Source organism: Lepidochelys kempii, chromosome 4, assembly GCF_965140285.1.
Source record: "Lepidochelys kempii isolate rLepKem1 chromosome 4, rLepKem1.hap1, whole genome shotgun sequence".
Taxonomy (NCBI): domain Eukaryota; kingdom Metazoa; phylum Chordata; order Testudines; family Cheloniidae; genus Lepidochelys; species Lepidochelys kempii.
Genome location: NC_136383.1, coordinates 115,747,402 through 115,762,322, shown reverse-complemented (window position 1 = coordinate 115,762,322; position 14,921 = coordinate 115,747,402).

The window sequence follows — 14,921 nt, the reverse complement described above, 5'->3', positions numbered from 1 at the left end:
AATCTTCCTTTACTTTGCGCCTTCTTGGGTGTGTGTGTGTTTGTTCAACCCTGGGGACCGACCCGTCGGAAAATTCCCACTGTACTCGATGGGAATAAGGTCAGCCCAGAGATTTCTATCTTGGGAGAATGGGGTTGTAAAGTGATTGCACTAAGCCATTCAGGCGAAATATGGATATCAATTTCCCTCATTGAAAAGGAGGCTATAACTGTATAGAAACCGACGCCAGGTATCTTCTCTACAGAATTCAAAGGGAAAACATATACTTCTAGCGCTTTCGAAGTCATCAACAGATTTTAAACTTCCCTAACTGCGTGTAACCTCCTGATTAGAAACTCCAGCCCCTTATTATATTTGCCATGGGATCTCCTTTTGCTTAATGGCACCTGATGGCTCGATACGATACTGCCGAGTGACATCAGTCTAATAAATCAATGTGACCTTATGTGCCAGAGGAGAGGGGTGGAAATCCACAGTATTTTGTACAAAACGAACTTTCGTCTCAGACTTTCCATCAACCGCAAACCGAGACATAATCTAAACTGGCCTTGGCTGGCCTGCTGCTGGTGTGATTCGAATCTGGAACTGCGGAGATAACAAGTTTGAACACCAGCACGGCTCCGGCTGCGTTCATGCTATTCCCGGGATGTGTGTTATTGACATTATTTATGTAACAAGTGTGAGTGCCCCATGGGCGCTATCACTTTTCTGCTCAACAGCCAGTCGTTTTCTGTCGATCAACGCAAAGCCTCTTCTAGCCTTTCAAATAGCATCAAACCTGCTATAAGACCAGCTCTATGATAATCCTTGTTCACTGCCCTGCCAGAAGCAAGAAAAGGTTACCCCATTAAAGGAGAGTAGCTGTATGTTCCTTTGCAGCAAAGGCTACTGTGAACCTAGCTCTATGATCCCCCCTTTACTGATGGGCTGGTAGGATAGAGAGTTTGAAGATATGGTCCTGATGCTATTAGAGCTAATGGCAAGATTCTCATTGACTGATTTGGGGATTTACAGGATGGGGTCTGTACTCTACCGCTAAATTCCAATAATATTCCCTTGCTAGATTCTCATTCTGGAATGATCAGATAAATGCAAAGTGCACAGACCTGTGGACATAGGTGCCTGTGTGTGTATGTGTCTGTGTGGTGTTATTGTTGTAGCTGTGTTGGTCACAGGATATGAGGAGACAAGGTGGGTGAGGAGAGGTAATATCTTTTATTGGACCAACTTCTGTTGGAAGCTTTGCAGCTTACACAGAGCTTCAGCACTATGTCTGCATAACAGTCAAGGGAAGAATGTATTAATCAGATATAATTCACATGTCTATGTCCACAGACCTAGTATGGCCTAGTAGATAGAGCACTGGCCTGGGACTCAGGAGATGAGGCTTCTAGTCCAGATTATCTACTATCCTCCTGGGTGATGTTGGGTAGGTCATTTCACTGCAGTTTCCCCATCTGTAAAATGCATATAATGATTCCTTCCTTTGAAGCTAGGTATTAGTGTGCATGTGTGTATAAATACACACATATATATTAATAATATATCTTTATACCAAAATACTAATTTACCATCTTTGATCATAGCCCTATCACTTAAGTAGTAATATATTTTAATTCTTCAGTGTGGGTTCTGAAGTTTTAAGAAAGAAAAATAAACAACAAAAATAGAAGGTCTCAGAATTTATTTTAAACTCATTCTGTCCTCACTATTAGGTTTGGCTTTCTGTAGTACCTAGAGAGAACTACATTAGCACACTTTTAACTACACTTTCTACCAATGTGTCAACCGAATTATGGTCCCATTGAGCGGAGTGGTAAAATTGTAACAGGATTTGATTTTGTGTGTGTGTGTGTGTGTGTGTGTGTGAGAGAGAGAGAGAGAGAGAGAGAGAGAGAGAGAGAGAGATTACCCAATAGCTAAGAATATAGGTGGGTCCAGAATGCATTCACAGGACGAGGCTTTTACAGAGAAATTTACCATATTGCCGTGCTCACAAAGGCAAAATTCCCTTGGCGAGAATAAAGGTTGCAGGACCTGGCCCTAAATTGCAAACACTTGGAGACCTAAGAAAGTTATTCACAGCAGAAGTCCTAAGAACTCAGACAGAGGCTCCTGAATGATATTTATCTGTGAGACATCAGCCTTGACTTTTTCTTGACAAATGGCTGTGACTGAGCTCACCTGACCAAATTCAGGTCGCCCCCTTCATTTTTCTTTTGCCATCTGCTTCAGAGAGCAGTGGGTGAACCGGAGGCTGTAAAGCAAAATGGTTGTGTAGGAGCAATAGAAGTCCATACTTTGTTTCCTTTCTCTGTGCTGGGGCTCTGAGAATACGAACTGTGGGCCTGACCCGTGCAGCATAATTGTGTATTTTGTGAAAATTAATGGTTCAGCTAGACAGGTTTCTGTGCCACCATCAGACCTCTTAGGAAGGTCGCTCCTTCGCCAAGGCTCCTTCCCTGATGACAAGTAAAGGCACTTTGCTTCTTCCACAGCTACACAAAAGAATAAGGTCCAAAATGTTCCTTCACTTCAGTGAGAGTTTGGGATCAGCCAGAATTGCAGAACAGGGGCACGAAAGTATTGAAGATCGTTCAATTCTGTTCAGAAGAAGGCTTCAATCAACAAAGGTTTTGTAGATGCATCAAACACATCCCACTTACTACGTTTATATTCAGATTTTAGAAGCAAGTGTGAAAATGCCAGGGCATTTGAAACTCACCAAACTAGATCACACATTCCACTGAAAGAAGATTCCGTTTGAATAAGAAAACTTAAGCACTTAATTATGCCAGACACGTTAACTTTAAAAGTCAGAGCAAAATATCTCATCGGTCTGAAACTCAAAAATCATAGATGGGTAAATGCTTTTAAAACGCCATGCAATGAATATGCTTTGGAAATACTGTTTGCACAAAAAGGAAATCCACCGCGTTAACTGACCAGTTACTAATTAAATACAACCTAGCTTACTCCATGTCCTGCTCTGTCCCCCATGCGACACTCCATAGACTCTGACCCGGTATATAGGAAGCAAGTAATAATTTGGCGTGATGAAAGGGTGAGCTCTAAAGTTCCCATTAGATCTCAGAGATGTTAATCTTTATCTGCTCAATGTTTATGGGCTTTTATCAGCGATCATACACGGAAAATAACCCCTTTCCCAGACGAATTCCATCCTGCTCTTTTCTGTATTCTGTACTGGCCACTTTCTAATGACTTTTTTCAGTTGTGACCTTTAAGGATAAACTTCCCTTTAGTTGGCTACTTCGCAGACAAAATCTGAAGCCTGCCTTAATTTGTAGTTTACTAGTCCTCTGATGTGAGACTACATAGAAAGCTCCTATCTGATCAAACGGCTGGTACCCTGACACAGCCCAATTATGTGAAAATATATCCTGGCTTATCATTTCAAACATCATATCAGCGGGGAAACCGAAGTCGTTCCCTGTCCGTTTGATTTTCCTGTTCAGACACGCTTGTTTAAACAGGCACCATAATGATTTTCTGCAGTCTTCCTCCGAGGAGTTCAGCACGCGTTTTCCCCTTGGAAACTCCAACGCGGGGAGATGGCCGGATTGGCAAGTGGAGGTTCACACTCCCTAGCTCAGTGGAGGGTGTGCCGGGTGGGGAAAAAACAATATCCCGGAGTGCAAAGATCTGAACAAAAGGTAGGTCTGGAATTTTAGAAAGCAAGTTTTGACCCAGGCTCATGAAGTGTCTGGCCGGTACCTGAGCCGAGTGCGTTGTTCTGGTTTCAGTAACAGCGGGGGGTGATACTCGAAGTACAGTGAAAACTCGGAGTCGGGGAAATCTAGCAGTGTATGTGTAATGGCCCGGATCCGGGACTCCTTACTCCTACCGTAAACCGAATGGGAATTTTCCCTGCTGCCACCTGCAGACTCCGATAACAACATTCTCTCTCTCTGTGTGTGTGTGTGTGTGTGTAATCTAACCAGGTACCTAATCTAGCAGTTAAACACACCCGCACACACAGTGCGCAAATGTTGTTACCTATTTCTAGGCGAAGGGGAGCACTCAGGAATTAGCCCGTGATTCGAAAAGAGCCAAACTAACGTTTCCCGTCCCGTTTCTCCTTGGTTGTGTCACTTTACCCGGGCGGGTTTGCCGGCCGGAGGAGCAGAGTGGAGAGGCCGCGTTGGAGCGGCTGGCAAGGCTCGCCCATGCGAGCTCCGGCTCTCGCTCTTTTAGACCAGTTTGTGTACCGTGTCCTCTGCTCCGGGCGCCTCGATAGCTGATCAGGATACACCAGAAAGCGGGAAGGAGGCTGAAATAAGGGGCCGGGCATTAATTCTGACCCATCTGCCGCAACTTGTGAGCCTGGGGAGCAGTGAACCAAGGGCTGGTTTGGGTTATTTATTTGAAAACGGCTCTTCGTCCCCATTCAGATAGCTGGGGACAGCGCGGGGGGGGGGGGGGCTGCCTGTTTTCCCAGGTGCAACAGGGAAGGCAGCACGAACGCATACGGGATCCCTGCAGTCCGGACCCAGGCAAAACTTCCCCAGGCTTTGCCTGTTTGATTTCAAAAGGAGTTTTGCAGAAGCGCGGGCTGCAGGATCGGGCCCACAATCTCAGCCCCCGGCTCGGGAGAGGGCAGGCACTCGGCTGGACGTGGCACCGGAAAGGCTGGGGAAGTTTGCACCTTGCCGTTTAACAGCGCGGACACCGGGGCTGTGAAACCTGGTCGATGTCAAGCGATGCGCCTGGTACCGCAGCTCCTGCCTCCGGACCACGAAGCGGTGCACCTGTAAGCCCGCGTCCTACACGCAGCCGGCTGGCCCTGCTTCCTTTGCACCCACGCCGAGTTAGTGACCCTTTTATTTGGTCAAGGGGGCGTTGTGCTGCCCCTTCCTCTTCTCCCAGGTGCCCCAGAGATGGCACCCACAGCGCAGTAACAGCCATTAAAGCAGCCGGTCCCCAACTGCTCACTAGCCTGACCGTGTTTATGACACCCTGGAGCGGGCAAACACAAAAACCAGGAGAGCTGCAGTGTGTGGCTTCAACAACATGCTGCTTCGAGAGGGACAACGAGACCAAACCCTTCTGTGACGGGGCTAAAGGATTCTGCCTCTCTCAGGCCATCATCCCCCACCTTCCTTCTGCATCCCGGGCTGTGGGTGCCCCTGGGAGCAGAGGGCATGACTTTTAACAGGTCAGCCACTCCAGTCCTCACTCCTGTGGAGTCCCGTGCCTGGGGAAGGATTGAGCCCCGTGATGGAGTCCAAGATCAGGTTTATGATTTTAAAATCTCAATGTGTGTCTTGTCTCCACAATGGAATTTTCCGCCGCATTGAGACAGCCAGTCAAGGAGCAGAATTCATTGTAAAACGAGATTGTGGGGTTCTATCAAACCTACAGGGTATTCCAGTTGTTTGATCTGTAAGGGGCTGACCCCAAACCGATTGAAATCAATGGGAAGTGTTTCCACTGATTTTAATGGGTTTTGGATTAGGCCCCAAGTGTTTATAAAATGATGTTTTAGACATCTGGGTTTCTCATGTGATAAGACTAGGTCCCACTCCCATTGAAATCCATGGAAAAATCAAACTGGCTTCCATAAAACAGGTCCTTGGTATTTTAAGTCGTTTCAAATATATTAAATTTAAACATTCCATAATTATCTTATCTTCAGGTTACAGGACAAATGTAATTAATTTCATGCTACTGTGTATGGAATCCCTTAAAAAAACACAGAGAGAGACAAATTCAACATAGTGAACAGTCCCTACCTTTTTAGAATTGTTTTTCCTACCCATTCTGTCTCCTCCCCCCTTTCTGTTTTTTTCCCTTTTAATTTATTTCCTGTACATATATACATATACTTGTAACTGATTGAAACCATGTCTGGTAAACTGCATCCTCATCCCCGGCATAGATTTCTTCTCTATTAATTTTTATATATACACCGTTATGTCACACACAGATTAGTTTAAAATTCTGAATAGTTTTTTGTTGTTGTTTCTGTTTGATTTTTAAAAACTGATCATTGATCTGTTTCAAAGGACTGGAAATATGGAGAGTGGAAATGCAGATATTAAAGGTAACATTTCAGTAAGTTGGCAGGGTTAGAAAAAGATTGATCATTAAACAATAATACAAGAACAAGTGTAAAAAAAACCAACCCTTGAAATGTACAGGAAGATCAGAGATGCTACCAGAGGAGTCAATCAGGTGGTCCTCAAAAATGAAGATGAAGGAGATCGTTTGGAATGTGCTCACTCTTTGCTTTTAAAAGGTACACATTTTATTTAAAGCTTATTTTCCAGTAAAATTTTTACAGTATCTTCCAGGGAGCTGGGGACTGACTGACTGAAAGAAAAAAGTTTTCAAGGTCCAATCCAGAAGTGATGAGTACCATCAAGTCTCATTAAAATGAAGAGGAGTTAAGCGTGCTCAACAGGTCTCTCTCAGTGTGTACTCTAAAACATAAGAAGTCAATCTTTGCTCAGATGAAGGCTATGTTGTCAAATTTCTGGAAGCCGAAGGGCCACATGTAGTTTGCATAAAATGGACCACATTGCAGAGGATCCCATCTTTAATAAGGATGTAAACCCTACAAGACTACAGGTCACAGCATGCCATAACCTGGCTTGATTTGAGCAAGTCTGGGGGAGAATTGTATTCTTGGATTTGTAATCTCCATATCTATTTATTACCCTGAGATATTTCATAGATTCATAGCATTTAAGACCAGAAGGGACCATTAGATATTACCAAGTCTGACCTCCTGTATGTCCCAGACTGTTACATTTCATCCAGTTACCCCTGAGTTAAGCTCAGTAACTGACTAAACAAAGTGTATGTTTGTGAAGGGCATCCAGTCTTGATCTGCAGCAGGAAGGAGCAGCACTGGCCACCCCATTGCCCAGTGTGCCCGCTCAGATTCGGCTTTGTGCTTCCTCCGTCGTGACAGGGGACTGGGGGGCAAAGAGTGACTGAGTGACTTTGCAAATTGGCAGCAGCAAGAAGGAGCAGTGCTGGCCACCCCATTGCCTAATCAGTTTTGGCCCTCTCCTATCATGACAAAGGGGTGGCAGGGCCAAATCCTGAGCTGTGCTGACTCCGAATGCCACCACTAGCTCTTTTTTGGCCCTGTGGCCGCTCAACCACGACAGAGGGCTGGCAGGGCCAAACCTGAGTGAGCAGCGGGGTGGCCAGTGCTGCTCCTTCTCGGGGCTGCCCCTAGTGCATATCATGTGCACGGGCGCAGGCATCGCTGCTTAGTCCCTATACTCAAGTCATCTCTCCGACTTTTTTTTTTTTTTTTTGATAAACAAAACACACAGACTGAGCTCTAAGTCTCTCACTCCAAGGCATTTTCACCAGCAGTCAAATCATTTTTGTGGCTCTTTGCTGCACCTGTTCCAATTTTTCAACCTCCTTTTAAAAACTAGGACACCAGAAACTGGGAATGGGTGAAAGGGGATGGATCACTTGGTGATGACCTGTTCTGTTCATTCCCTCTGGGCCACCAGGCATTGGCCACTGCAGGAAGGCAGCATACTGGGCTAGATGGATCTTTGGTCTGACCCAGTATGGTCGTTCTTATAGTCTTATGTAGTCTTGCATTGGCCCATCGTACTTCTGTGGATGGCTATAATGCCCAGAGGAAAGGCTGCGCTCATGGGTGATTGTTGTCATCTCACTGGCTGTCAGAGTAACGACATGCCTACAGATCCAGAATTATCCACTGACCAGGAAGCCTGCCCTCCAATGTGATGGGTATCACCCTACACACACCTGTGGAGAATGCGTCTGTGACTGATTAACATAGATGGATGAGCTAACATCTTTTATTAGACCAAAACATCCGTTGGTGACAAAGACAAGTTTGTCTCTCTAATATCCTGGAACTGACAACAACATTGCATATATACTGATTAACATAGACAGCTTCTTCTCTGCCTGTCTTCTCTCCACTCACAGTTTACACCAGGAACTGGGTTGCAATACTGCCTATTGCTCAGATCAGTGCCTCGAGTCCTCAGTAAGGGCCAGTCCACCCGAAGTGAGCTGGTAAGGTACTGCATGGGGCAAAACAGGTCCGGAGTTAGGACAAGTCTTTTCCCACCAAGGATCTTCCCCTTTTCCCTTGTGCAACCAAGAAAACTTGCCCCTGCATAGGAAGGCTCTGTGGAGGTTGTACACTCTGTGTTGAATGTGCAGTTGCATTTATTCCACCGATTTGTCTGAAACTATCACAGAGAGTACCATCACTCACACAAGATCTCAGAATGCTTCTCTCTTTTAAAGCTCTGAACTAGGCTCAAAATTAACAGTTGGGAGTCATAGAGCAACCTGTAATCTACTCAAAAGGTTATGTTAATTCAAGGTATAATCAGTTTAATATGTCTAGATAATTTGCATGCTCCCCTTATCAAAATCAAATATGTTGAATAGATTGTAATCATATCTATACTGATTTCAAAAATCCAAATTGCATTTATGTTATTATCCAGCTGTATTCACATGGAAATGTAAGTTTATTACAGCTTGCATACTTTGCCTGTCTCTCAGCAACAGCAGTAACTGTTCCAGAGGTAGTGGTGAGTCACTGTAATTTATCCTTACCAAGCATTTTAAATAGATATGATAAAAAGAAAATGAATTTATCATCTAGGGATAACAAAGACTTTAACAGAGCTGATCCAGTTCACTTACCCTTCAAGCTATGCAGTGATTGCTGTAACAAACTCAGTAACATCCCCTCCCCCTCCCGAAAAGGATACAGTTCAGTAAGAAGGAACCCACTTTCTCATTGTCTGACCTTTAAGGCCAAATTCTGCTCATCTTATTCACCCCCAAGACAAATGATCACAGCTGATCCTTGGTACATGAAACTCACCCCTCCTACATAGAAGGGTAGAATCAGCTACCTTTGTGGCACCATTTGCCTTTCCTAGAACCTCACAGAGGACTCTGTTGGGGTCAGGATCTAGTGGGAAGAGGTGGGGACTGGATGTTTGGTGGGGCTGAGAGAGGGTAGCCCCTTGTTGGGAGAGAGCAGAGCATGCTGATTGACCCCTGTGGCTCTTGGGGCGTACCTGAAAAGGTGTGCTGAGGCTGTGCTCCCTTTTCCATAGGGGCCCCGTCCTGGTGGGGATCTCCCTTGAAGGGAAGCTGTTGGAGCAGCCACACTGCCAGGAAGAAGGATGGGGAAGGGAACCTGCTGGTAGGACAGTGAGAATGCGAGAGAACAGAGCCTCTGAGGAGATGGCTCTTGCCCCCCCCCCCACCCGGGGATTCATATGGATCTATAGACAGGTCTCGCAGTTCGTTCTGCATGGCTGCAAGTCCAAATCCCACAAAGGGGACCCAGCCAGAGAATTCTGTCCCCTTCACCCCTCCTGTGTGGGAGAGGGCAAGCTGGCTCTCTGTTACGGCCCAATCCTTGTAAGGTGCTGAGCTCCTTGTTTGAGGCGCTGAATACCTTCACCGCCCTTTAAAGGGCCTGATCTTGCTCCCATTCATGTCAATGGAAAAACTTCCATGGACTTCAGTGAGAGAGCAGAACTGGAGCAAAGATCAGTGAGAGTTGAGGGTGCTCAGCACCTTGTATGTTTGATCTTGAAGAAGGCAACACTCATTCAACAGGAGATCTTTTTTTGGATGAATACTTGGTCCTGGATTTATCAAAAATTACAATACAAAATAATTGACCTATTCCCTTCAAACATTAGAGGACCAAATCCTCAGCTGCTGCTAGTCAGTGAAACCTCCACCTCAATTTACACCAGCCAAGGATCTGATCCTACATATTATAGATGGTTTCAAATCATATGATACATTCGTCAAGTACTGGATCTTCTAAAATAAAGCTACTGCAGCAGTGGGAGGGTTTTAAAACCCAGTCTATTCAAGGAAAATGGATAAAATTAAAAAAAGGCTCAAGAGGGGGAATGATATAACGTCAAAGAGCAGAACTAACATATTAATTTAGATTTATATTCCTATGCCCTTTTTTTTTTTAACTATGCACCGAACTGGTTTAAGGGTCTATTCGCTCTGTGATTCATGCATGTGCATAACTACCGTTGATGTTGAGTTTGCAGGTGATTTGATGTGCATTCCAAATAAGGCATGGTATCAAGTGTGGGATCCTGACACAAAAGAGCAGACCATATGGGGAACCATATTTTGGAAGATTCCTTTGCTTACCATGTAGATTTTAGCTGAGCAAATTGCCTCACCAGATCTAGGGAACTGCCACCACCAGGACTCTTGGATTTTCCTGGATCTGGTAAATATTTGTGGGTCTGGCTGGGAGCGAGATTTCCAAGTGTGGGGCCCAGTCTTGCAAGGCATTTGCACATTAGACTCCTGTAGAGGAAGCATGACAGCGTGTGTACTGACTCCATTAGGAACTGAAGGTGTTCAGCAGCACATCACAGAACGCAACCACTTGGGACTTAGAACCTGTGTTTCTGGCACACAGGGCACTAAACAAATAACACAGAGATCTCTACTGCGTTGTGTCTATTTGAGCATTTTTGTGTCTACAGTGTGACTCATTCTGGTTAGCCAGCCCAGAATAAGTTTCCTTGGCAATTCTGCAGCCGATACAATGAAGACAATCATAAACACAGCAGCAATTAGCATGTGAGAAATAGAGGCATAGCAGTAAAGCAAGTTAAACATAACTATGGCCAAGAAATGATATTAAGAAATGATATTATGTCAGGAGTGACTCCATAATTCAGGCTGTGTTGAGACTTATGCTTAAACAGACTAAAAAGCCACTGTTTCATGTTTTACAGTTGTAATTTACTCTCCAAATTTGGTACTATGACTTTTCAAGGGACAAGTGAATTTGCTGTCCAATGTTTTCCCCAGCAAAATATTTGTTGACTTTTGTATAGAACACATTTTAAAATGCTTCATTTTTGAAATTTTACTTTCCCAGTTCTGCTCTACTTCTTTAGGTTCCCCAAACTTAAAAATAAACAACAAAACCAACAAAAACCATAGTCTCCAGGAGTTCCAAATTACCCCCTCCCACCTGCATACACTTTACATCTCAGACATAGGCCATTGTTGAAAATTTTAAATGAAAAGACAGCCAGATCTTGAGCAGGTATAAATCAGCCTAGCTTTATTGATGTCAGTGGAACGATGCTGATTTACAACAGCTGAGTATCTGACCCTGCTGGAACTGCTCAGATCTGTCAGTTACTTCCAATTTTCTGGACCCTGGTTCATCAGCTGTGTTCTCACGTACTCCCCTGCTGAACCAGAGAAGCAGACTGGACAGCTGCAGATGTGATCTAGAGAAAGATGGGACTCTGGGTGGAGGTGGGGAATGTGGGTTGAGGAGCAGGTTTTGGAGGACTGAATGAGGAGACGGGACAGGCAGAGGGAGAGAGGTTTGACAGTCATGAGGTGTGAGCAGGACTGTCGGTAGATAGAGCATGGGGATTAACATAGATGTGTGGCTGGGTTTGTGGGGCAGGGAGAGAGGTTTTCGCTCAAGAAGAAGGGATGGATGGGGTAGTACGGATTAAGGATGTGCATTGATCCCACTGTCTCTGTGCTGCAGCATCAGTCCTGACACTGCTGCCTCAGCAGCCTGCATCTGAACACATCCCCAGTCCCTCACTCGCGTCCCCCAAACCTCCATCCCTATTTGCAGTCTTAGACTCTGGCCATACATATAACACATATGCAGCTTTCAGTTCTGAAATTTCTACAATAAAACCCAAAGCTCAGTTTTAGAACAGTCCCTATCAACACAGATGACCCAGTCACATAGGTTTTCAGAAGCATGAAATGAAATATATCTCACAGCCACCATACCTCGCTCACACATACCCCTACAAAACCACATACAGCACTACAATGCTGCCACTGTAATTTATGAAAGCCCTGGTAACCCTACACCAGTCATCAAAACACATGACATGTTACCAATGGACACAGGCAGAGCTCAAGGGCACCCACTGGTTGTTCAGAATGAGGGTGGAGATACGTAGGCTGCAGTTGGAGATAGTTGAGGTTTGGAAGAGGAACTGGTGAGTGGAGTGTAGATGGAGTGCTGAATTGCCTAATTGCTTATTTCCTTGCTTTTTATGGTTTGCCTTGATGAGCTATGCAGTCTAGCAACCTCAACTCAAAGTGAACAAAGGAATAGATAGATCAATTCTGCAGTGCTTATATTCTAGTTACAACTGTTCAAAATAAAATACATATAGCTCACTAATATAGATACCTGACCTATTTTCTATATATGTATTTTCAGTTGCATGTTTTCTATAATGTTCTGAAACAATGAAGCATAGAGTCTTAAATGATACTTATACTCAGATAATAATTTAATAGTACAGTGAAAGTATTAATAGTACAGTGTATTGTATATGTTGCAGATTCTAAAAACTACACAATGGGATCAGTTTAATCCATTTATTGCTCTATAGATCCCAAGTCCAATGGAAAAGCCCCATAGAATCATAGAATCATAGAATATCAGGGTTGGAAGGGACCTCAGGAGGTCATCTAGTCCAACCCCCTGCTCAAAGCAGGACCAATCCCCAATTAAATCATCCCAGCCAGGGCTTTGTCAAGCCTGACCTTAAAAACTTCTAAGGAAGGAGATTCTACCACCTCCCTAGGTAACGCATTCCAGTGTTTCACCACCCTCCTAGTGAAAAAGTTTTTCCTCGTATCCAACCTAAACCTCCCCCACTGCAATTTGAGACCATTACTCCTTGTCCTGTCATCTTCTACTACTGAGAATAGTCTAGAACCATCCTCTTTGAGGACCATCCATGTCCTTAAGTTTTATATTTTGCATATGGCTCTCTGATTTAGCTAAAAGATTAGCAAAACCTTATTTAGCAAGACAGTTCCCTGTTTACTACACATCTGAAGCAGTCTGAATTGCATACGCTTTTAAGCCAAGATCAGCTGTGACTTATGATGACCAAACTGGTTAAACCGTCTCCATTTCAGAAGGTGGCATATAGATAGAACTCATATATGCTGACATCGCCTGGAAAACATTCCTTCTCTTTGCTTTTTGTACTAGGAACATGTACAAGAAAACAGGATGTTCATTGCTTTGGAATTCATTTGCTCCTGTTAGTTATTTCTTCCTTGAAGATAGAATCCCATTTGTGCCACCACAGCTAGTTACTGTGAAGATGATGGCGATATCACCGAGGATCATGATGACCTCAGATGTGAAAGCAGCAGCAGAAGACAAACTAAATACTACGAAGATACTATGCACATATCTGAAGAGATTAAAACCAAGAGCTCAATTCTCTCCTACTCAAGAATGAACCTTATAGGGAATTAGAAACTCCTCATTTCCAGTAATTTTTTCGCTTAAGAAGGCTATGCCCTTCTCTACTGAGGGGGCTGGGGGCTGGGTTCCATCCTAAGATAAAGTGGTGTCTTGAGGTAAAGTGGTGTCTGCACAGAAATTCCTTGTCTCCTTACTCTATACCCAGCTCCCTACTCCTCCAGACAGCATGGCGTAGGTCCTCTAAAACATTCCTCAGTGGGATATAGTTACCTAGCCCCAGAGGAAAATAGATCCAGTCATGTTGAACAGCAGTCTAATTTCTTCCTGATCTTTTTAGGACACTCTTCAGAGTTTCATAGCAATAACATATTTATCTCATCATGCACTTTCCTCACATCAGTCGTACACATCCATGGCCTGGTTCAAAGCCCACCAAGCTCAGTGGAAAGATTGCAATTGACTTCAAAGTGGGCACTGGATCAGACCCATGTGCTGAAAACAATGAGGTAACTTGTTAGGGCTGAGAGACTATAGACTGGATTAGTAATCCAGTGCATTGCAAGTTACCTCCAGTGCATTCCTCAGAGAGCATGGCTGTAGTCAAAAAGGTTGCTAGTGGCTTAGTAATTGTGGAACATACAAGACACATATTATTTTGACTTGTAAGCCCCTTTGAAGGATGTAGGCAATGAGATTTCCCATGTAGAAATGAAATATACCTATTTTGTGGATCAGACTGGAAGAGAAGAATTCATATAAATAATATGTCAGCTTGATTTCCTGGTATGAATTCAGACACATCTGTTTAACCAAACATACATGCAGGTTTAACAAAACATTCACGGGGGTTCTTGTGGCTAGTCCAATAGCGTTTGTCATATTTTTATAATAACAATATGACTGCTCATCATGCTCAGTAAAACAATTTCTGAGGCTCAGCCTCAGAACATGAGGCTCATACACCATCTCGGATAATAGCATTGCTTGTTTGCACTGTTCTTATTGAACTTTCTAAATATATGTCATTTTTCTCTTCGTTCTAGAGTGATTGTACATTACAGCAATTACAGACAAACCCTTCCAGACAGTTTGAAGACCAAAACTTTCTTTGTGTGGCAGTCCAAAGGCAATTATTGGCATTACAGTTTAAGAGAGGCATTCCATCTCTCTGATGAAACAGTAGCTTTCTGTGGCATGTTAAATAAAGCAATTTGCCCTGTAGGAGACTACAGTGCATGCAGAGAGTGATGAAAAAAATCACGCAGCTGCTCTAAAAGGAAAAGCAGCCTCTTCTTCAAAAAGATATAAACCTTGTTCTGGCACCATTTTACTCTCAAGATACCAACAGTTTATAACTTTTGCTTTTACTTTGTTGTCATTTTACATATCATTCGAAGCCCTGGATTGCACAATCATGATAATTACCAGTTGAGTAGTCACAACTTAACCAAATACAATTGGTACTAATGGAAGATGACAGAACGTTCAGACCCCTTGCACAAAGCATGTCGCAATATCAGATAAATAAGCACAACCTGATCAGTGTGTTCTGATAGCAACTTGCTTGAGTCTAACAAGCATCAGGGCATGGACTCAGACTTGGATTCCAGTCCCAGCTCTGTCATGGCCTTCTTGGGTGATAACAGGCAAATCA